Genomic DNA, 25432 nt, shown 5'->3' with positions numbered 1-25432 from the left:
GGTAGGTCGCCCACCAGTGGTAGTCAAGATGGAGGAATTATTGCTGCTGTGCGGTTATAGGGATACTATCAAACATCGGACGTTCACACTTCCCTCTCCTGACAGTCACCCATTAATCTGTCTCCTGTAGCCTTGGGCTGACTACGTAGCTGCAGCTCCTATCTATCACCACTGCGCTTACCGTAACAAGACGAAGGTTACCGATTTGAAGCTCCAATTCCCCAAGATGATGTCAAAGGGGCTGCTTCTTTGTGCACCTGGTGAAGACGTGGTCATCGTAGATGCTGCAGGTCTCTTAGAAATCCGAAATTTCGCACCCAGAGCAGAATACTGGCCTCTGCCCCTGCAGACCTAACCACTATTCCCTCCAGAGTTAGTTACTTCAAAAAATAAAGACATAATAAATGATCTTACCGACTTAACTTCCCTCCTCCTGTCCTCGCCAAAGCGTTGTGATCCAACGTCTTACTACTCTGACTGAGACTACTCCATAGACGACCGCTCCACTAAGCGGTACTGTTCTCTAACGAGACTGGATTTTTAAATGTCTTCACCGGACCTTCGTGAGAATACTTCTGTTCCGTCTGTGCAGTACTCCAATCAGAGTTTTCATCAAAAAAAAGCCCGGTTTTTAAACTCTTCACCAGACCTGTGGGAGAACCACTGTGTTGCGTCTGCGCAGTGCTATAATGGAAGATTCCCTTCGAAAAACTTCCTGCTTGTTAAAGCTGTTCACCGGACCTGTGCGGGAACGCTTCTGTTGCGCTTATGCAGTACTGCAAGCGAAGACTCTCGTTGAACACCGGACAAGCGCGGAAACACTTCTGAATAGTACTGAACAAGAACACTCCCTTCGGCCCATAATGTTGTGCCGAATCCTCTAAAAACCAAACCGAAATAAATAAATCGGATCACTCCTACCACCACAATGTTCATATCCCTCCCTTTCCCTTATATTCACATGCCAATGAACACTTCAAAGCCTTTTAAAGTGTTTGCTTATACCACCATACCAGGCAGCAGATTCCAGGTATCAACCACTCTCCGAATTAAAAAAAAAAAAATACTTTTCCACATCTCCGCGGAAATCTGCAGACGCTGGAATTTCAAGCAATATACATAAAGTTGCTGATGAACGCAGCAGTCCAGGCAGCATCTTTAGGAAGAGGTATCGTCGACGTTTTGGGCTGAGACCCTTCGTCAGGACTAACAGAAAGAAGAGCAATTAAGATTCCCAGCAGCTAGATATGCTGCCTGGCCTGCTGCGTTCACCAGCAACGTTTATGTGTGCCCCTTTCACATCCCGTTTGAACCTACCCACTCTGACTTTCAATTCACGTCCACCCGTATTAAACATATCTACCGTGGGGTAATAATATACACCTTGTCTATACTACCTAGTATATAAACAACTCCTAGTCTTAGAAACATCTGCCATGTCCCTCCTCCACCTCTGCCGCCCAAGGGAAAACAGCACAAGTTTCTCCAGATTCTCATTTTAATACATACCCTCCGATGAGGCAGCATACACTTCTGCACCCTTTTCAAAGCATTACAATCCTTCCTATATTCGGGCTACCTGAAGTATAATCAATACTCCAGATATGGTCTCACAAGAGTACTATGATTTTGGAACATAACCGCTTTACTTTTTAACTCAATTCTCCGACTCATAAAAGTAAATATTTCATAAGCCTTCTTAACCACCTCATGGACCTGTATTGCCACTTTCAAAGAGCTGTGAATTTGGACCCCAAGACTTCTCTGCTCATTAACACTGTCAAGGTTCTTGCCCTTAACAGTTTACTGTCTTCATGCATTTGAATTGCCAAGGAGCAACCCCTCATATCTGTCTGTGTTAAACTCGATCTGTCATTTCTCTACCCCAATCGACAATCTTGGTATCACGTGCAAATACCTAAGATTAGTGCTAGTTTGAGAACGGCATCCATCTCCAGATTTGAATCATTGGATTGAAAGGCAGAAGCTTTATTTTTTCGTTTAATTTTTTTCCGCTTCCTTTAGAGTCAGTATGCAGCCTGAAACTCCTGCTCTTCACAGACATCAACGAAACAAGAGACTCTATGGAGCAGTGACAGAGCATCGAAGCTCCGAAGCTACACTCCCCAACCCTTCGCCAGCAGCAAAAGCTTCAGCCCACCCCCACCCCAACCTGCGCCAGCAGATGCAACGACTCCACCACACACCCCAACTCCGCACCATGCAGGCATCAGGAAAAGCCCCCAGTATCTGCCGATTCAACGGATTATGCAAGACATGGGAAAAATACATCAAATGATCAAACACATCGTAATTAGGTTTCTGAAAGGTCCTGGAAAGCATTAACACTACTTCGTTTTTCGTCCTTTGCACTACTTGGAGGTGTTGTGGATAGTGTGGAGGGCTGTCAGAGGTTACAGCGGGACATTGATAGGATGCAAAACTGGGCAGAGAAGTGGAAGATGGAGTTCAACCCAGATAAATGTACAGTGGTTCATTCTGGTAGGTCAAATATGATGGCAGCGTATAGCATTAATGGTAAGTCTCTTGGCAGTATGGACGATCAGAGGGATCTTGGGGTCCGAGTCCATAGGACGCTCAAATCAGCTGCAAAGTTTGACTCTGCGGTTAACAAGGCATACGATGTATTGACCTTCATTAATCGTAGAATTGAATTTCGGAGCCGAGAGATAATGTGTGCAGCTATATCGGACCCTGGTAAGACCCCACTTGGAGTGCTGTGCTCAGTTCTGGTCGCCTTACTACAGGAAGGATGTGGCGCCATAGAAAGGGTTCAGAGGAGATTTACAAGGATGTTGCCTGGATTGGGGAGCATTCCTTATAAAAACAGCTTGAGTGAACTCGGCATTTTCTCCTTGGAGCGACGGAGGATGAGAGGTGTCCTGATAGAGAAGTAAAAGATGATGAGGACATTAATCGTGTGGATAGTCAGAGGCTTTTCCCAGGGCTGAAATGGTTGCCACAAGATGACATAGGTTTAAGCTGCTGGGGAGTAGGTTCAAAGGAGATGTCAGGGGTAAGGCTTTTACTCAGAGTGGTGAGTGTGTGTAATGGGCTGCCGGCAACGGTGGTGGAGACAGTTACGACAGGGTCTTTTAAGAGACTTTTGGATAGGTACATGGAGCTTAGAAAAATAGAGGGCTATGGGTAAGCCTAGTAATTTCTAAGGTATGGATATGTTCGGCACAACTTTGAGGGGCGAAGGGCCTCCATTGTGCTATCGGTATTCTACGTTCTATGTTCTAATTACACTATTTGTTTATCCTTGCGACACATTGTAAATTTTATGGCTTATACTGTGCTGCTTCCGCCAAGCAATAATCTCGCAACGTACTGTATGTAATCGATAATAAAAATGGAATCAGAATCAGAATCGGCTTAAATATCGCTGACATATGTCGTGAAATTTGATGTTTCTTCTGCTGCATCACAGTGTAAAGCATATCAAAAACGATACTACAACAAAATATAAATACATACATACAAGATGTTTTACAAATGCATCTATATCTATCTATCTCTCTGTCTGTCATTCTTCCGTCTATCTATCGGTTTATCTCTTGTAGTATGGATGGAAGCAAGAAGCAGTGCAGTGTTAGATGGAGGGGTAAGTTCGGATCTTTAAAGTAAATAGGATTGGTAAGTAAATATTTCCTAGGCAGATAGGATGTGTTCCTTCAGCAGCTGATATATAGAATGTTCCAACAGTAAACTCGGTAAAATATACCAATTGCGCGATATCTTAAGTTCTTGCAATGTTTCTGGTCACCAAAGTCCTGCAAAGCTGTGGTTGCACAGTAGGGATTACAGAAGAGATTTGATGATACAACGTATCTTCTTTGTATTCGAGGGTTACCAACATAGACTAGAGACAGAAAGTGATAATAATAAATTTCCTTCCGCGAAAGAAAGGAAAAAAAAAAAGAACAGATTTCATGTTTTCAGATGAAGGGAAACGAGTGCTTTCTTCGGGCAGATATTAGTATTGATGTAGTTGTTTACTTACCGACCCGGTATCTATCTATTTATGAAACGGGAATGGTGCCGGAGGATTGGCGTATTGCTCATGTGGTTCCATTGTTAAAGAAGAGTTGTAAGAGTAAACCTGGCAATTATCGGCCTGTGAGTTTGACGTCAGTGGTGGGTAAATTGATGGAAAGCATTCTAGAGATGGTATATATAATTTTCTTGATAGACAGGGTCTGATTAGGAACAGACAACATGAATTTGTGCATAGAAGGTCATGTTTAACAAATCTTATTGAATTTTTTGATGAGGTCACTAAGAAAGTTGCCGAGGGTAAAGCAGTGGATGTTGTCTATGTGGACTTCAGTAAGGCCTTTGACAAGGTTCCACAAGGAAGGTTAGATAGGAAGGTTCAATCGTTAGGCATTAATATGGAAGTATTAAAATGGATTCAGCAGTGGATAGATGGGAGACGCCAGAAAACAGTGGTGGATAACTGTGTGCCAGATTGGAGGCCGGTGTGTAGCAGTGTGCCTCAAGGATCTGTACTGGGTCCAATGTTGTTTGTAATATATATTAATGATCTGGATGATGGGGTGGTAAATTGGATTAGTAAGTATGCAGATGATACTAAGATAGGTGGTGTTGTGGATGATGAGGTACGTTTTCAAAACTTGCAGAGAGATTTACGACAGTTAGAAGAGTGGGCTGAAAGATGGCAGATGGAGTTTAATGCTGAAAAATGTGAGGTGCTACATTTTGGTAGAACTAATCAAAATAGGACATACATGGTAAATGGTAGGGCATTAAAAAATGCTTTAGAACAGAGGGATCTAAGAATAATGGTGCATAGGTCCCTGAAGATGGAATCTCATGTGGAAAAGGTGGTGAAGAAAGCTTTTGGTTTGCTGGCCTATTAATCAGAGCATTGAGTATAGGAGTTGGGATGTAATGTTGAATTTGTATAAGGCATTGGTAAGGTCAAATCTGGAGTATTGCGTACAGTTCTGGTCACCGAATTATAGGAAAGATGTCAATAAAATTGAGATTGCACAAAGGAGGTTTAATAAAATGTTGCCTGGGTTTCATCTCCTAAGTTACAGAGAAAGGTTGAACGAGTTAGGTCTTTATTCTTTGGAGCGTAGAAGGTTGAGGGGAGACTTGATAGAGGTGTTTAAAATTATGAGGGGGATTGATAGAGTTGACGTGGTTAGACTTTTTCCATTGAGAGTGGGGAAGATTCAAACAAGAGAGCATGGGTTGAGAATTAGAGGACAAAAGTTTAGGGGTAACATGAGGGGCAACTTCTTTACTCAGAGAGTGGAGTTGTGTGGAATGAGCTTCCAGCGGAAGAGGTTGATGCAGGTCCTATGTTGTCGTTTAAAGTTCAATTGGATAGATATATGGACAGGAAAGGAATGGAGGGTTATGGGCTGAGTGCAGGTCGGTGGAAATAGGATAGGGTAACAGTTCGGCACGGACTAGAAGGGCCGAGATGGTCTGTTTCCGTGGTGTAATTGTTATATGGTTATATCGTTATATCGTTATATGATACAAACCATTTTATTGAAATCGCCTATATTTTTATTTCATTTTATAATTCAAGTCTATTAAAATTTTATCCATAATGTAAGCTGAAAAAAATTCTATCTTGTCCAGACATGCCTGGCCATATTTAAACGGGCCAGGTGCTGCAAACAGGACAGGTTTTAGAAAGGCTATACATTTCCGTGAAGGATTTTGATATTTCAGAGAGATGTTTCCTATAATAACTGATGCCAGAGTTAAGGAAGTAATTTTTGTTCGTCCAGAAATTCAACGGGTCATCAATGACAGGCAATTCGCAGACTACATATGTCACGCAAGAATTTAGAGACCAGAGAAAATCGCATAAAAATTTATGAACGCTGTTGAAAATTTTCTTGTCAAATACAGACCACCAATATACGTGCAGCAGATTAACACTATACTCCAACTGTACAAAACCATGAAATGCAACATCTCATTAAAGATGCATTTTCTGCATTCCCATTTAAACTCTTGCCCTGCAGATTTTGGCACTTTCAGTGATGAGCATGGCGAAAGGTTTCAGCTGGACGTTGTGGTCATGGAAAAATTGATTAGAGGAACTGGAATCCATCAATGCTGGCTGATAATTGTACATTTAAGGAGGAAGCCTCAGACACTGAGTACGAACGAAAATCATTAATAAAACGATATTAGCTTAGTTAAACTATTTCAAGGCATCAGCACCATTATGCAATTAAACGCATTATATTCAAGAAAAGTTAACTTCTTATTTCTCCAAATTTTTACGTGATATATGTACTCTGGAATTATATGTGTGTTCAGATTCCAGCGGTATATGATAACCAAAACAAAAAGGTTTTAGAGGAAGGTCCAGTTTCGAAAAAACTTATTGCCCAGGTCTGTATATCCGTCTGTCTATATGCCTGTCTGTAAGACCGACGTCTGCCCGCCCATCCGTCTGTCCGACCTTCCGTCAGTCCGTCCCTCTGCCGGTCCTTTCGTCCTGCCCGTTCGACTGTCTGTCTGTCTTTCTGCCTGCCTCTCCATTTGTTTATTTAGCTATTCCTGAGCTGTAATATCCGCGCTCTAACCGATATTCTACCGTGGCAGCGAAGTAGTCTCACAGGTAGAAAGATAGACTTTCATTATCTAATATGATGCTGGGCAGGAAACTTCAGCACCGTTATGAGTCTGTGAAATGCTACGGAAGCATCTTCGTCCTACGACGTTAACGCTGTTGCTCATCTACTGAAATGGTTGTCCACATCTCAATGTTATCTAGTATATGTTACTGTTTTACCGTTGGGATTCACACTTGAGCCCTGATTTTTGGAGAGACGCAGCCTGCGTTCAGATGTGCCTTGCCCTTCAAAACCAGTTTGGTGAGGAATTGGTGAACGCAGCAGGCCAGGCAGCATCTCTAGGAAGAGGGACAGTCGACGTTTCGGGCAGAGACCCACCGTGTAGTTGCTTGGAATTCCAGCATCTGCAGATTTGCTCGTGTTTGCGTTGGTGAGCAATTACTAGGTTGAGCAATACGCCTGTCTTCGATGCAGAATACCTAACTGCGTAACTCGCAGGGAACAAATACCGAGGAGACGCACTGGAAATAGTACTTTTTTTTTAATTCCAGGATGATGCTTACCATAGCACTTCCGTTTGTGATTAGGTACTTTCGAATCCAATTTTTCACTCATCATTCACCTAATAACGTGGTGACTGAGAGCGCATGACAAATGACAGCACTGCAAGTGATTACGTGGAGACGCAGATCAGGGAACATGAAAAGTTACCCTAAATCCTCAGTGCTAATGCTATACTTTCAAGGTTAGCTCTGTTTAGAAAGGTTAGAAAGACCCAAGGGTATTTCTGATATTTAACGAAGCAGAGCAATGACAATGAAACTGTTAATTTATTTTTACACCATATCTGCTAAGCATGGGAGGCACTTTGCTAAATGGGCTTATTCTATGATTCAGCGTGGTCTGTATCAGGTAATACTAGCACAAACAGTAAAATAGTATTGGCTGTAGCTAAGTGTCCTTGAACGTACTGTCATCATGGTCATCATTCCCATTATAATTGTGGTGATGCAAATCGGTATCTTCCGGATCAGGTAGACCATTAGAATGAAACACTAAAAAGAGATGGTGGTAAAATTAGATTGCTCAAATTTTGAGTCAGTTTTCCATTCAAAACCACTGTAGCTGGTATTGCCCAGCATCGAGCTCTCTGCGCCTCACTACCCACAGCTGACGTTACATTGATCTTTCTAAAAATCTTCGACAATTTTTTTTTATTTCCCGAAAATCTAGCTTTTACAAATATCAGATTCACTGACGCCCGTTTAGGTACCTTTTTCACATCATTTTAAATGCAATAGTACACTGACGCAAATGACAAATTGCGATTGACATTGGGATGTTGTGAATCAAAGTTAGACTGTACTCAAATATACGTCCAATAAGGGAACTAAGCTATAGCCAACACATGTTATGCTCCTTGTTCAAAAAAAAAATATTTCACTAAATTAACTACTAAGTAGCCATCCCGATTGCGGACCACAAATTTATCTGGAATTCTGGAACAGCTTCATAAAATACAATATTACGTTGTTTGTTCGAAAATACGCTAAGGTTTGCTAGTCATTTACAGAGCCGCCCGTTCAACATGAATAGATATTTCACTCCATTCTTCAGTTCTTCCCTGAATTTTCTTTGTGTCAGTCCGTAGATGCACGTGTTGGTACAGATGCTGAGAAATCTGAACATAAACCCAAATTGCTGCAGAATATATATCGGGGTACTCAAAGACCTGTCTATATAAAAATAATTTTCCGCTTGCCAGTTTAGAGAGTGTACGATGTAGGGCATCCACAGTAAGATGAAGTTGGCTGAGAGAGCGAAGAGCCATATCATTGATTTCCGTCGGCTTTCCACTTCTGGATCTTTTTGGTTCTCGGTATTGTTCCGCAGACCCCGACGGACTCTGTTTGACGCCATAATATGCCTGATGGTTAGAGCATTGAACAATAGAATACAACATATTGGCAATAACGGTGTTGAGACACTGTCAAAAATTTCGTATATTTTCCACACCGATGCTGTAAAGTATTCGACTGTTTGGATGCATCGCCATGGAACGTTGTTGATTATAACGTAGGGCTCCACTGTGAAGTAAAATGGAACACACCTCACACAGCTTACCGCACCTACAGTCGCTATTACCACAGTCGCTACTCTCTCGGTGCAGTACTGTTTCCGCAGCTTTTGACAGCAGATGGCGATACCACGGTCAGAAGTGAAAGCCACCGTAAACCAAACAGAACAATCCATTGCCACCATCCTGAGGACGTGTATTACAGCGCATATCGGAGTGATAAGCAGGAAATGAGCAAAGACATATAAGTTATTTATCTGTTCCACTATAATAGAAACGATGACCACCATCAGATCCGCAGCCGCCATGGCCACCAGGTAATGCGTCACGCAATTAGAGAGACCGCATTTTCCACGAGACAGGATCAAAATCGCCGTTAAATTAACTGAAGGTATGAAACATAAAAAAAAATCACAACTTGCCCATATTTCACGCTTAAATGTCATCTGCATAATTAAAGTTAATGCGCTGTAGTTGTTGAAACCCGTCAGCCATAGACAAATCCCGCCTGTAGTTTACTTAATTCATTGTGAAACACCTGATATATCAGCACTCCTGAGTTGAAAGACCGAATTTTAAAGTGAGCAGTGAACGAACTGCAGCAATCTTCTGCTTAAATTAAATATATTTGAAGTCTTAACGGTTATACTGTTCACTTGCGATTCCTGTCTTGAGGAGAGAAATTTGGAGACGAGCGAAAAGGTTGTGTACATGCTGTCATGGATTCTAGGGCAGCGCTTCACTGTTCACAGTTGGAAGCTTGGTAGCAGCTCACTTACCACTTTGTTATCGTGGCGCATGTGAAACATTAAACATTGGGGACGTGAGGTCCTAGATGGGCACAGAATAATGCTGGTTCACATGGTGTGAGCAGAATTATCTGCAGCTTAATGTGAAAAAGACTAAGGAGCTGGTGGTAGACCTGAGGAGAGCTAAGGTACCGGTAACCCCTGTTTCCATCCAGGGGTCAGTGTGAACACGGTGGAGGATTACAAATACCTGGGGTTACGAATTGACAATAAACTGGACTGGTCAAAGAACACTGAGGCTTTCTACAAGAAGGGTCAGAGCCGTCTCTATTTCCTGAGGAGACTGAGGTCCTTCAACATCTGCCGGACGATGCTGAGGATGTTCTACGAGGCTGTGGTGGCCAGTGCGATCATGTTTGCTGTTGTGTTCCGGGGCAGCAGCCTGAGGGTAGCAAACACCAACAGAATCAACAAACTCATTCGTAAGGCCAGTGATGTTGTGGGAATGGAACTAGACTCTCTGACGGTGGTGTCTGAAAAGAGGATGCTGTCTAAGTTGCATGCCATCTTGGACATTGTTTCCCATCCACTACATAATGTACTGGGTGGGCACAGGAGTACATTCGGCCAGAGACTCATTCCACCGAGATGCAACACAGAGCGTCATAGGAAGTCATTCCTGCCTGTGGCCATCAAACTTTACAACTCCTCCCTTGGAGGGTCAGGCACCCTGAACCAATGGGCTGGTCGTGGACTTATTTCCTGGCATAATTTACATATTACTATATAACTATTTATGGTTTTATTACTATTTATTATTTCTGGTGCAACTGTAACGAAAACCAATTTTCCCCGGGATCAATAAAGTATGACTATGACTATGCGTGGCTGGTGCTCAATATAACTCTTCCAGTGAAATCTCCATCACAAAAAAAACCTGCTCATTCAAAATCTACAACAAATTGAAAGCAATGATGAATAAATGGCCTCAAACTTAGAGGTAACTCGTTTCTGAATGAAGATACACGGGAAAAACATTGTTCTGACCATTTCTACAAGACGGCATTGTGACAGTCTTAGCGCAAAGGTGTAGTGAAGAAACTGAAGAAGGGAACTTTTAAGGACAAAGTTATTTCCAGCAGATGAAATCAAAGATTATTTTAATTTTATTTATTTAATTTATTTGTAAATATAGCTTAGAATTGGCTCTTCCGGCTATTCGAACCGCACCTCCCAGCAACCCCCGATTTAACTCTAGCCAATCACAGGACAATTTACATCAACGAACTAACCTCTTAACAAGTATGTCTTTCGAATGTGACAGAGAACCGGAGTACCTCGAAGAATCTGTGGAGGCCACGGGGAGTACATACAAACACATCACACTTGGAATGGAACTGCAATCTCCAGACCGCCCGAGGTGTAACAGCATTGCGCTAAACGCGAAGGTACCGTGGCGTCCGAGATAAGTATCGATTAAGTAGCAATAATTTATTACATATTCTGACTCTCATGATCTTGATCATCTATGAAATACCGAACATCTCCAGGCCAATACTTCAAAGGACTACCAGACAGTATTTCTGACGGGATCATATAAGTATCCAACTTAAAAGCAGGAGAGAACATTCGAAACGGTGTGCTATTAGAATGGAACAGGAGACCGGGTGCTGAGTTCAAGGAATATTACACTTTTTTTCTGAAAATACGGTTAATTCTACAGTAATTTTCTTATATCTAAGCGCCGCACACGCCATCACCACTTTACTTTTGAACAGTATATTAATATATTAAAATAGAAGCATTCTGCATTTTTACCTTCAGAAGAGCTTATTTGGTTCCTACCAGAGTACTTAGCAGACGAGCTGGAAATTTCATCGAAATCATTTGCATTTAGAACAGGGAGAAATTTCATGAGGCAATCAATAATCAGCTAAGTGGTTTGTTCATATAGGTTTGATGTATTTGTGTTACAGATGAACGCAGATTAGATCGAAAAACAGGCATAGCAGGGTGGGACACACCAAATTGAACTTACAGCTGGAAACATGGGTTTAAAATAGATTTGGCGAAAAACAAAGCGGAAAGAGAATGACTTTGATACAGAGCCCCAAGGGGATCTTAGACCCGTTGGTAAGTAGGATTAGCTAACTGGCTTGAAATTGTGGATTCAATATATAGACAATCTAACGCCTTTGGAGGGAATATCAACACGTGCAGGATTGCTCCCTTTGTTGTGAAAAAAAAGTTTATTTAAATTGATACGTTGTAAGCATCAGACAATCACGCAGTTATATATTTTAATATTGAACTCTACGGTAACAATATACGTGTTACCAGTACCATTGCAACAGCTAAAGGGATTTAAAGAAATAATAGCCAGATCGATTTCTTACCAGGAATACCAACAGTTGCAAGGACAGGATAGTAGATGCTGGCTATGTAAAATATTGTCGGATATCCCATTGCCCGTCCGCGGCAGCGATTATGTGAACTCAAATTTCCAACTGTTCAGTAAGTTGGGCATTGCTTCAACAACCTTTTATACTACAGAGCGAGGGACTGAACTAATTAGTCCTCAGTCGCATCAATTACAATCCATTGAACAAATACATCCTTTGAAGTATTTTTACTCGATTTGTCATTGTGAAACTCAATTTGCACCTCGAGGGGCATTGCATCATTGTTTGCTCAGACTCTAAAACTATGTATTGCAAGTTGTATGGTTGTGACAACATATATCAGATTATGCGGACACGCAGTCCTATTTTATTGTCATTTACTAATGCATGCATTACAAAATGATACAATATTCCTCCGGTGTAATATCACAGAAACACAGGACAGATCAAGACTGAAAAAATAACAAAAAACACGTAATCATAAAATATAGTTACAACAGTGCAACAATACCATAACCTGATGAAGAACAGGCCATGGTACAGTAAAAAAGTTCAAAGTCTCTCGAATGTCCCTCATCTCACGCAGACGGGAGAAGGAAGAAAACTCTCTCTGCCATGCTCGACCACAGACCGACTCTGAGTCGTCTGAAAACTTCGAGCTCCGATCAGCCCTCCGACACCAAGTACCGAGCACCATCTCTGTCGAACGCTTCGACCTCAGCCTCGGTCGCCAGCAGCAGGCAAAGCCGGGGGTTTTGGGGCCTTCCCTCCGGAGATTCTCGATCGCACAGTAAGAACGGCAGCGAACAGGCATTTCAGAGATTTCTCCAGATATTCCTTTGTGCTTTCGCGTCTGTCTCTATCAAATCAGAATTGTTCACGGTCCCTATTTAACAGATACGATATCATTGCACCGGAGAGCTACGCGCGCTGCCATCTTCTCCTTCCCACCGTGGGAGTGGGTAATTTCATTTTTTCCCTCGGGGTCAATATTATTCAGCATATTACCGTTCACTTCAAATAATTAGCATTTATTAGATACTACTAGGCATGTCAACTCACAAAATAAGGCAATGAAACTTAACTTTGGCATAAAATGGCGTTGCGGCAGAGGAAGATGTATACAACCGTCTTGTCTTTTGTGGTCTTAATTCTCAGAATCAGAATCAGGTTCTGGTTTTTTATCACCGTCATGTGACGTGAAAACTGCTAGCTTAGCAGCAGCAGTTCACTGCAGTGCGTAATGTAGAAGAGAACAAATAATAATTAAAATAATAATAATAAATAAGTAAACAAAGCAACTACAGTACACGTATATTATTAGATTTAAACATGCAAACAACAAAAATACAGTATATTAAAAAACTTGAAGTAGTGTCCAAGGGTTCAATGTCCATTTAGGAATCGGATGACAGAGGGGAAGAAGCTGTTCCTGAATCGCTGAGTTTGTGCCTTCAGGCTTCTGTACCTCCTACCCGATGGTAACAGTGAGAAATGTGCATGCCCTGGGTGAGGGAGAAACTTCACAATTGACGCTGCTTTTCTGAGACACCGCTCCCTGAAGATATCTTGGACACTTTGTAAACTAGTACCCAAGATAGAGCTGACCAGATTCCCAACGCTCTGCAGCTTCTTTCGGTACTGTGGCAGGGTCTAAATAAGATCACTGGGCGCAAAGAAAAGGCTGGGAATATCAATAACTGTGGCGCTTATCTTCCTGACGAACTTAACGTATTCTAGAAGACGAGCGTCCCGCTCCCTCCGGATGAATCGGACCTGGTGGCATCGAGATTCATCGTCACCAAGGAGGACGTTAGACGGGCCTTCCTGGAGGTGAATTCAAGGAAGACGACGCGCCCAGATGGCGTCCCGGGAAGGGTTCTCCGGGCCTGTGCAAGAGAGCTAGCTGAAGTGATTGCTGACATATTCAATTGCTTCTTGCTTCAGTCAAAGATACCCTCGTGTTTTAAGAAGGCAACTATAATCCCGATGCCGAAGAAGAGCAAGATGGCATGCCTGAATGACTATCGACCTGTGGCTCTGGCATCAATGGCTATGAAGTGCTTCGAGAGATTGGTTATGGCACACATCAACCACAGCCTACCGGTCAACCTCGACGCTTTGCAATTCGCCTACCGTAGCAACAGGTCAATGGCAGATGCCATCTCTCTGGCCCTACATTCCTCCTTAGAACACCTGGAGAATAAAGACGCATACATAAGGCTCCTTTTCATTGACTGCAGCTCTGCCTTTAATACCATCATTCCAAATAAACTGATTCCTAAGCTCCGGAACCTGGGCCTTAGCACTCAGATCTGCAGCTGGATCTACAGCTTCCTCACAGGCAGGACCCAGGCTGTAAAAAATAGGGGACAAGCTCTCCTGTACAATCACTCTGAGCACCGGTGCCCCATAAGGATGCGTACTCAGTACTCAGCCCCCTCTGTACTCACTGTACACCCATGATTGTGTAGCCAAGTTTCCATCCAATTCAATATATAAGTTTGCTGATGACACAACAATTGTAGGTCGTATCTCGTGTAATGATGAGTTTGAGTACAGAGAGGAAATTAAGAACCTGGTGGCATGGTGCGAAGACAATAACATATCCCTCAACGTCAGCAAGACGAAGGAATTGATTGTTGACTTCAGAAGGAGTAGCGGACCGCACGGCCCAATCTAAGTCGGTGGTGCGTAAGTGGAACAGGTCAAAAGCTTTAAGTTCCTCGGGGTCAATATCACAAATGACCTGACTTTGTCCAGCTAAGCAGAGTCCACTGCCAAGAAGACCCACTAGCGCCTTTACTTCCTGAGAAAACTAAAGAATTTCGGCCTGTCCCCTAAAACCCTCACTAATTTTTATAGATACACCGTAGAAAGCATTCTTCTAGGGTGCATCACAACCTAGTCTGGAAGTTGTCCTGTCCAAGACCGGAAGAAGCTAGAGAAGATCGTGAACACGGTGAAGCACATCACACAAACCAATCTTCCATCCTTGGACTCACTTTACACCGCACGCTGTCGGAGCAGTGCTGCCAGGATAATCAAGGACACGACCCACCCAGCCAACACACTTTTCGTCCCTCTTCCTTCTGGAAGAAGGCTCAGGAGCTTGAAGACTCGTACAGCCAGATTTGAGAACAGCTTCTTTCCAACTGTGATAAGACTGCAGAACGGATCCTGACTCGGATCTGGGCCGCACCCTCCAAATATCCGAACCTGCATCTCGTTTTTTATTTGCACTACCTTACTTTCCATTTCTCTATTTTCTATTTAAGATTCATAATTTAAAATTTTAATATTTACTATCTATTTGTAATTCAGGGAGCGGGAAGCGCAGAATCAAATATCACTATGATGATTGTACGTTCTAGTATCAATTGTTTGGCGACAATAAAGTATAAAGTATAAACTACAGAAGTATAAATTACTGTGCAGTACCTTCCCACCGCTCCCCATACCAGACAGTGATGCAGCCTGTCAGAATGCTCTCCACAGTACACCTATAGTTTTTGAGTATATTTGCTGACATGCCAAATCTCTTCAAACTCCTAATGAAGTATAGTCGCTGTCTTGCTTTCTTTATAACTACATCGATATGTGGGGACTAGGTTAGATCTTCAGACATTTTGACACTCAGGAACTTAAACTGCACACTCTCATCACTTCTGATCCTTCTGTGATGACTGGCATGTATTCCTTTATCTTATCGTTCCTGAAGTCCACAATCATCTCATTCATCTTAGTGACGTTGAGTGCCAGGTTATCACTGCGGCACCACTTCAATAGTTGGCATATCTCACTCCTGTACTCCCTCTCGTCACCACCTGAGATTCTACAAACAATGGTTGTAACGTCAGCAAAATTATAGATGGCATTTGAGCCGTGTCTAGCCACACAGTCATGTGTATATAGAGAGTACAGCAATGGGCTAAGCACACACCCCTGAGGCGCACCGGTGTTGATCGTCAGCGAGGAGGACATGTTATCATCAGTCCGCACAGATTGTGGTCTTCCGGTTAGGAAGTCGAGGATCCAAAGGCAGAGGAAGGTTTAGAGGCCCAGTTTCTGCAAATTCTCAATCCGGATTGTAGGGATGATGGTATTCAATGCTGAGCTATAGTCGATGAACAGCATCGTGATACGGGTATTTCTGTTGTCCAGGTGATCTAAAGGCGTGTGCAGAGCCATTGAGATAGCGTGTGCCGTTGACCTATTGTGGTGACAGGCAAATTGCAATGGGTCCAGGTCCTTGCTGAGGCAGGAGTTCGGTCTAGTCATGACGAACCTCTCAAAGTATTTGATCACTGTCGATGCGAGTGCTACCGGGTGATAGTTATTTACGCAGCTCTCCTTATTCTTCTTAGACACTGGTATAATTGTTGCCTTTTTGTAGGAAGTGGGAACTTCCGCCCGTAACAGTGAGAGGTTGAAAATATCCTTGAATACTCCCGCTAGTTGGTTGGCACGGGTTTTCAGAGCCTTATCAGGTACTCCATCTGATCCTTCCGCCTTGCGAGGGTTCACTCTCTTTAAAGACAGCCTAACATCGGCCTCTGAGACAGAGATCACAGGGTCAACAGGTGCAGCAGGGATCTTCACAGCAGTAGTTGTGTTCCCTCTTCCAAAGTGGGCATAGAAGTCGCTTAGTTCATCTGGTAGTGAAACATCAGTGCTCTTCATGTTATTGGGTTTCGCTTTGTAGGAAGTAATGTCTAGCAAACCCTGTCAGAGTTGCCTTGCATCCGATGTGTTTTATGATATTTTTTGCATGAATCACCTGGTCCAGGGACCCTGCTGTTTCAGGGAAGCTGTTTGCAACTCTAAGACAGGTGTTTGACGCTTGCTTGTGGATATCTAGACTGCTCAGCTCCTTGTCTTCATGGAGGGCGTGTTCTTCTGTTCGCTAACTTTTTCATCGGTCTTGGAAATTTCTGGATTTTACTCTCACTTAAGTTTCGTATTGTATACAAGGCTGTTATATATTCTAAAACTGGCGAGTGTTGTTTTTATTCTAAAACTGAAATCGTTATGTATGTATTTTAAATCCGAATCAGGCTTGTATTTACTCAAAAAATGTATCAGGCTTGAAATTATTCTAAACCTAGTTCACGTTTGTATTTATTCCGAAATTCGATCAAATTTATATACATATGTATAATAAATTTGTGTATTTGTAAATGCCATTACGCTTTTGAAACTACATAGTTCTGGTATTTTTCATTTATTGGTTTCTGTACTTTATGTGCGTTTGGAATGGCATTTCTTTTAAGCAAGCTGTTGTTGCTCATTTATCCTGTATTATGATATCCAGTCGCTTATTATGGATGTCTAATGTTTTTAATAAGTGATTGGTCGTAATATAATTTGTGGGATTCTAAATCTAAACCTGGATCAGGCATATATTTATGATAAGGTATGATTCATTTTATTTTAAATTGAAATTTTGATGAGAGATACTTTCCACTTGATTGTGCCTTTACAAGTAATCTGTTTGAGCCAATCTGCTTCAAGACCTTGTAATGTGTTAGATTGTTTCTAGTTTTACTTGGCATTTTGTGCATTTATCATCGTTGATTTGTTGGCCTTTTATTATGTATTTTTTGCTCATTTTTGGGTTAACCACCTGGTCCTGTATTGCCACAAAGAACCCTTCTGTGTCTCGGAAGAAGACTCCAACTCCGGGAACAGCGTTCGACGCTTCCATGTCGTCATCTACACTGCGCTGATCGTGGAGACATCTTCTATGCAGCCCCATAGTCTTCCTTTGGTTACCTTGTTCATCAATAGTGATAATCTCTTCATTTCTCTGTGTTTGGCTATCATTTAAGTATGTTGGTGTATGCTTCGTATTGGACTTTCATATGCTCGCGTGCAATGCTGAATCCTGTTTTCTTGGCGAACCTTAACCTGTTGAAGGATCACAGCTGAAAATGTCAACTGTTTACTCGCTTCCACAGTTGCCTACTGTTGTTCTGTGTTCCTCTAACATATTGTGTGTGTGTGTGTGTGTGTGTGTGTGTTGCTTGGATTTCAAGCACATGGATATTTTCTCGTGTTGGTGAATGTAGGGCAGTAGCCGTGGTCGTTATGTGATTTTATAAAGCCGTAGATAGTCTTCAAAATGTTATGATTCTCTAGTAGGTCAGATTGCAGGGAATACATGAAATGTACTGTACTGCATATAAAATTTACTTTATGATAATAGCAGTGGCAAGATTTTCCGTTTTGTTTTGCATATCGGGCTTCCTGACACGGTGCGCTCACGAAGTACTGGACCCAGGTGCAAGGAACGGCAGGGTCCTCAGGAAGGGACGGAAGCCAAAGGGTAAACTTTGGAATGCCAACTGAGCCTCGGGAGAGCAAGATAATTCGTTCTTTCCGACGCAATGACCCAAGTGAGGCACCGATGAGAGTCCACTTTAAATAATCAGAGAGTGTGGGAAACATGCGCCAGTCAGAAAGATTAAAAGATTAATTTAGTAAGATTAAAGAAAAAGCACAAAAGCTTAACAATTCCTCTTAGGATAGCCATATGTAAATGCAGGTACTCAAACATTTCTGAAGGTCAATACTCTGCAGCTAGACGCAGGTAGACCTCTTTGGGCAATGTTGTAAAATCCAGAACAGATCCGGTGCTCCCGTGAGAAGGCTGAAACAACATGTGCCCGACCTGGAACTGGAGACATTGCATACGTGTTAACAACGTTGCATAAATCTTGGAAACTTGCATTCAACATGGCTTCTTTGCATACCACATGGAAACGTTGCATATAACTTGTAAACATTGCATTTCATTTGGAACCACAGCGAGAACATATTGCTCAGAAACATTGCATTTGAATTGGAAGCACAACAAGAACATATACCTCAGAAATATTGCACGTTGCATTTCAATTGGAAGCATAGCAAGATTAGAGAGAGAACATCACCTGGTACATCAGTGCCCACGTTCTCGATTCTCTGAAGCGTATTCATTTGTAAAGTGTACATTCATAAGACCACACGACCATAATAAATATGATTAATATTAGGCCATAGGGCCTACGGAGACGATTCTGCTATTCCATCACAGGGGACAGTGAAAGTTCCGATGCCACAAATAAGTAAAATGCAGTTTTATAAATAATCCCCATCAACGATATCTGCAACATATACCAACTATTGTAGGATGTGGGGGTAGAAGGGGGAGTTGGCAAGTTTGCAGACGACACAAAGGTTGGTGGTGTTGTGGATAGTGTACAGGATTGTCGAAGATTGCAGAGAGACATTGATAGGATGCAGAAGTGGGCTGAGAAGTGGCAGATGGAGTTCAACCCGGAGAAGTGTGGGTGGTACACTTTGGAAGGACAAATTCGAAGGCAGAGTACAAAGTAAATGGCAGGATACTTGGTAGTGTGGAGGAGCAGAGGGATCTGGGGGTACTTGTACATAGATCCCTGAAAGCTTCCTCACAGGTAGATAGGGTAGTTAATAAATCTTACGGGGTGTTAACTTTCATAAGTCGAAGGATAGAGTTTAAGAGTCGCGTGGTAATGATGCAGCTCTGTAAAACTCTGGTTAGGCCACACTTGGAATACTGTGTCCAGTTCTGGTCGCCTTATTATAGAAAGGATGTGGAAGCATTGGAAAGGGTACAGAGGATATTTTTCAGGATGTTGCCTGGTTTAGAGAGTATGCATTATGATCAGAGATTAAGGGAGCTAGGACCTCACTCTTTGGAGAGAAGGAGGATGACAGGAGACATGATAGAAGTATACAAGATATTAAGAGGAATAGATAGAGTGGACAGCCAGAGCAACTTCCCCAGGGCACCACTGCTCAGTACAAGATGACATGGCTTTAAGGTAATGGATGGGAAGTCGAAAGGGGATAGTTGAGGAAGGTTTTTTTTTACTCAGAGAGTGGTTGGTGCGTGGAATGCACTGCCTGAGTCAGTGGTGGAGGCAGATGCACTAGTGAAATTTAAGAGACTGCTAGACAGGCATATAGAGGAATTTAAGGTGGGGGTTATATCGGAGTTAGGGTTTAAGGGTCGGCACAAAATTGTGGGCCGAAGGGCCTGTACTGTGCTATACTATTCAATGTTCTATATTCTATAGATGTTACTTTGCTGAGGTGTATCTTTCTGTTTGCCATTTCATAGAACGCCCAATACTTGGTATCCACAATAATATGAAAGTGACTGATATATGAAGAAGTAAATCATTGGCTTTCTCTTTTTCTGCACTGCTGGTTCCTACTTATTCTTGCTGTGTTTCCGATGTCCCCAGTGGATTATATTCGAGGTTCTAACATGTCTGACAGTGAAAGCACTGAAAGAGCCCCTCTACCCCCATGATCCCTGCTACTGAGCACACCTGCAGTGAAAGATTGCGCAGGAAAGCAAAATCCAATATTAGAATCATTAGGATCACTCAGCTCCCGATCTCTCCTTGTTTTGCTGCCATCAGAAAAAGGTACAGATTCTTCGGGAATACGACTATCAGGATCTTCAAGAGTTATGATCCCTCAGCAATAAAGCTCTTGATCCAGTGAGATAACTTCGCACCTTCCTAAACTGCTGAATCAGTTTGCATAAAAGGACAAAAAAAGATACGAATTATACAGCGATACTTGGCAGTACACTGAGCATCAATATAAAATCTAAATATTCTCAGAATTTATGATAAACCAAAGGGAATTACTGGATTCGTTATTTTAAATTTGCAAATCTGCCTATTTAGTGTAAACACATATTTCGCTGCATTCTTCAGTTGCATTTGGAGTGTTTTCTAAGTCAATCCGTTGATACATGTATTCGTGCTGTAACTGAGAAATTGCATAACATATCCAGGCTGTTGCAGGATGAGTGTCGATATTTTGAGATATTTGTCTCTGTAGATGATGGTTTTCTGCTTGCCATGCTAGAAAATGCACTATACTGGGTATCGGCTTCAATATGAAATTGGCGAATAGGACGATAACAGAATCATCAACGTATACTCCGGTTCTCTACTTCTGTATCCTTCTGATTCGCCCTGCTATTCCACGTGAATGATTCTAAGCATTCGGGTCTGGGAAGGCAACGCACTGGTTCCACTGCGAAGAAAAATGGAAATGACTGAGCACAGCTCGCTACACCCATCGCAGCGGTGATGACATTCGCTGTTCTAACGGTGCGCAGCTTTTGGCAGCAGATAGCGAAGCAGTGATCGAAAGTGAAAACAACCGACAACCGAAGGGAACAGTCGATGAACAGAAACGATAGCGTTGACACCACGGGACATGCTGGTGTTATGAAGACGAAATTAGCCAACAAACATGCAAAATCAATCTTCGCCAGCCCAACAGCAAAAACGACACCCAACCGATTTGCTGCAGTTTTCACGACCGGGTAGCGAGTGCTGCACCTGCAGAGGCCACAGTTTCCGCAGGACATGACCACGATTGCCGTTAACTTAACTAGGAGTGATGATGATAAAAACAAATGATTATTCACAACAGATTTAATCTCGTTTAAACTAGATTATGTCAATGGTAAGACTAAAAGACTGGAACGTCCCATGGCTGAAACCTCGACCAAGACGATTGCACTCCTGTGTTGACGGCGCTGGAATTCGTGTGGTTCAAACTCTAAAACATTCTAACAAATTTCAGATTCTAAAAAAATAACCAACGATACTCAAAGTATTTCGTCTTCCCAGATAAAGAGAGTGGGAGAGAGAGAGAGAGAGAGAGAGAGAGAGAGAGAGAGAGAGAGAGAGAGAGAGAGAGAGAGAGAGAGAGCAGTGTACATTTGGACATTTCTCGGTGGAGACATAGGTGGTGGATGTGCACCTTAATGAATATTTCGCCTGCGTATTGTAAGGTAGGGATGAAGATTTCGAAATTAGGGAACGATAATGGGAGGGTCTTGCGGCTAGTCCGGTACAGTGGACGTGGTGCTAAAAGTATGATGGTAAATAAATCTTTAGGACGTGAACAGTTAATTCCAAGAAGACTTTCTGAGGCACGATAAGGAATTGCGGGAGCCCCTGCAGAACGTTGGATCGTCGCTAGTCCCCGAGAACTTCATATAAAAGTGAGATAAATATGTTGTGCCTTTAGTAATAATAATTATTAATAGCAATGATAACGTTTGAACGATAACCCGGATATCTAAAATCAGTGTTATGTACGTTACTCAGGAGGATTTACTGAGTTAAAATCAGAGAGTGATCAGTAATTGTCAGCATGAAATTCATCATGGGAAACATCTTATCAACGTACTTCACTATTTTTTGATGACATAATCAAGAGCAGAAGGAAGTTTTGCGAGTGAGAAAGATAATGGAATGCACTTACCATAGCAAAAATCGATAAAAAAAATTGCAATGTACCGCCAGAAAAGATCGATGAAATCAGTAAACAGTTGGTGATTAGGTAATGATCGAAATCGAAAAAGTGCAGCTTAAATGAATGGGCCAACTGATATAATGGACCACACACTATGCTGGAACTGGGTTCAAAGTTAAGTGAAGAATTTCGAGTCAAAAAGAGCAACTGATGTGGGGAAACTGGTTACAAATAATGATTAGAGTGCAAAAGGTATTCATATAGAAACGTAAAAAAAAGAACACTTAAGGGAAATGTGGTTCCGCACGTTTAAAAACAGTGATTTTATTTGCTGGCCGTGGTTTTCACATTGTCCACGAGGAGTCCAGGTTTCGCGTCATGTCTGCTGATTGAACATGAAACTGTACAAGTTATGAGCCGAAAAATTATAACGTTAGTACAATTGGATAATGATTGTTTTGCATTGTAACTCCACAAAAAAATCGAAAGAAAAACGCTAGAGCAGCGATGAACTTGCCTACTTAGTTTTTCCTTACTGAGGCGATCACATCTGATGTGATGACGCAATAACCTATGCTGTCCACATACTTTTTCCAGATAACCGACAATGAATTGTGTAAACAACGAATCAAACATGTATTTACAACTGTACGCAAATATTACTGAAATATTAAATATACTAGTCTCCACCCTGCTGAACAATGAACTCCAACTCAATACAGAATGCTTGGCAATTCAAATATCTAACTAGTTGCTCTTTACTAATCTTAGACCTCTCTACCATAATACACTTTAAATTTTCCCTTTCAGGCTTGAAGATTTGATTGCTTTGCAAAATGTCTTACTTTTGTGGGATAACGCCCTTTCTGACATTAGGAAAAGGGCGCGGGGGTTGAGATTTGTGGCTGTAAAACAATCTCATGTTCTGAAGCCTCTTCTGTGGTGAACGTAAGACTCTGTGATTACAGGTTGTGATTTTACCAACACCTGACTTGTTGGCATCACGCATAGTGCATGGCAAGCAGCTCGATCATCAGGCAATTTTTCCAGGCAACACTTCCGTTTCCAACATCAACACAGGACAGGCATTTGCGCCTTCAATAATTTAGCTCTGAGCTGTTTGGTAGAAGACCTTCCAATCCCCAAATAATGGAGCAGCCGTTGCACGTTCATCCCTGCTCTGGTTAAAAAAAAAGAGGAACCTTTTTTTCTCTACAGTACAGAGATTTGGGGCCGCCATGTAGACCTGAAATTGTGTGGGTATCTTCGGGGTTTCCTTTGGATCACCTCTACCGTAATGGGGAGACCTTAATTTGCATTTTGGAGAATACGTCAGGAGGAGTGTCCTATTTATAATTGTTCTGAGGTATTTCATTTCCAAGGAATACGGGGCAACCCATCAGCATTTTCTGAATTGGTTTTCCTCTTAAATTCGACCTTCCCCTGAGAAACAGAGCCGACCTCTGTATCCGTATTAGTGCTGTAAGTGCTATATCCTTCTGTGGATTGGAAATGGACGCCAGTGGTTGATGAACAGTAATGAGGGTAAACGCTCTTCCATGACAGTACTGCATGAACTCTTGTTTGTTTTACCTCAAACCAGACCCAAGACATTTCTGTCAATCACTACGCAATTCTTTTCTGCAGCGGCAACGTGTTTCACTGCGACCTTGAGCTTCCCCTCAGGAAGTTATTCTGAGTTTAGACCTAACTTTGTTCTGCATTAGCCATAGATAATGGTACAGGTTAGTAATATTTAACTAACAAAATGTGAGTTTTTTTCTGTTCTTACCAATCTGAATATCATCGCCCTCGCACGACTAGTACCGCAAATTAGAGACGAACTGTTTCTGTTCCAGCATTCAACAAAGGAGCAGGTTGCACCAAAGTTTGTGTGGCACGGCCTTAGGAGGTACTGCCTGGTTGGAATGCAGCCCTTGTGGAGTGCCAGCGGGCAAATGTTAACCGGTAATTACAAGCTTCATTGGCACCCAGTGAGCTCGTAAGTGACGGTTTGACCATGTCAATGAGGATCTTGTTGGTCTTCTACACCAATCCTGCAACCTTACCCACCTCCTTATCATGGTGGGCCGTACCAAGAGATGGCCAGGTATCGTCCCTCCAGCATATGCGACGGCCACAGACATGGCTTGGGCGTTCATAAGCCCCTTGGTTTCTACGTTTGGCACTCTATTTGCTGCTTCCTCTGACCGGGGTCTCCAAATGAGAGCACTGGTTTGCCATGGTCCAGAAATTCGGCATTATTCTGTTTCAGATCTCGGCGGCGTATCACCCGTAGTCCAATGTCCATTGCGAGCGGTTTGCAGGTCCTTAAGTGCGGACTTGAGGGCTGCCCTGACCGATGATAGCCTGCTTGATCTTCTCCCGTGTGTCCTGCTGGGGCTCAGAAAATGTCCAATAGAGGACCAGCAGTTGTTCGTGGCTGAACTGGTATAAGGCAGCCATTCCGAGTACCAGGTGAATACATTCCTGACTCTACGACCAAGTGTCGCCCTCTTAACAGTGTTGCAGACTGCTTCGTAAAATTACTTTTCACCGATTCCTACCTCCCATCATGGCGTACAGCACTCTTAGGTTCCTGCTGTCATACAGTCCGCCTTGTTTGATTTCGACCGCCATGATGCACACCGTCGTACTTTGACGCCCATTAACGAAGGCCTGTTCCATAGTTTGAAATGGGGAAAACGTTTATATCATGGACGTGTGTGTGTGTGTGTGTGTGCGTGTGTGTGTTGGGGGTGGGGGTGGTTAATCCTGAACGGGTTTCGGTAAATACCCTTAAACCGGCCCACTAAGGTTTGGACGATTCCGCTATCAGGCTGCGGTCGTCAAGACATGACCATAACACTGTCAACACACATCTGAACGAGCCAGAAGCACCTACTGTTACAGTACCTATAGAGCATAGGACCCAAGGTCCGGATAGGCTCACAGGGCCTGGTTTAGTGAATTTGGGGGCGGGAGGGCTTGGGTTTGCTGTTTAGGGAAACGTAATTGATGAAAATGTGCAGAATTCACAAACACCGACATGGAGCTGGAATTTCACGTTAAGAGACTGGTCTCGCGTTATGACGTAACTACGATTTTTTCCCCCACGGGACTCTGTGTTCAATACTTGGTGTACAGTAAGTGAACCGTTATGGCTTTTCTTTAATATAGAACGTCTCCACCGTTTATATTTGGGAAATCCTACAAATGGATCTACTACCTCATTTTGCAGATGGTACCACATGCAGTGTTTAGTAATATAATACTCATCTGATTCAT

At 42.5% G+C, this 25432-nt stretch overlaps 1 protein-coding gene across 1 annotated transcript in view; it reads right to left on the bottom strand.

Moving 5' to 3' along the window:
* The window catches only part of LOC140189991 (histone H2A type 2-B-like), a 647138-nt gene that overhangs the window by 278703 nt on the left and 343003 nt on the right, over nucleotides 1–25432 (bottom strand). The gene's annotated exons all lie outside the window — the stretch shown is intronic.

This window comes from Mobula birostris, chromosome 29 (assembly GCF_030028105.1).
Source record: "Mobula birostris isolate sMobBir1 chromosome 29, sMobBir1.hap1, whole genome shotgun sequence".
In the NCBI taxonomy this organism is placed as follows: Eukaryota; Metazoa; Chordata; class Chondrichthyes; order Myliobatiformes; family Myliobatidae; genus Mobula; species Mobula birostris.
This window is presented reverse-complemented; position numbering and strand designations above follow the sequence as displayed.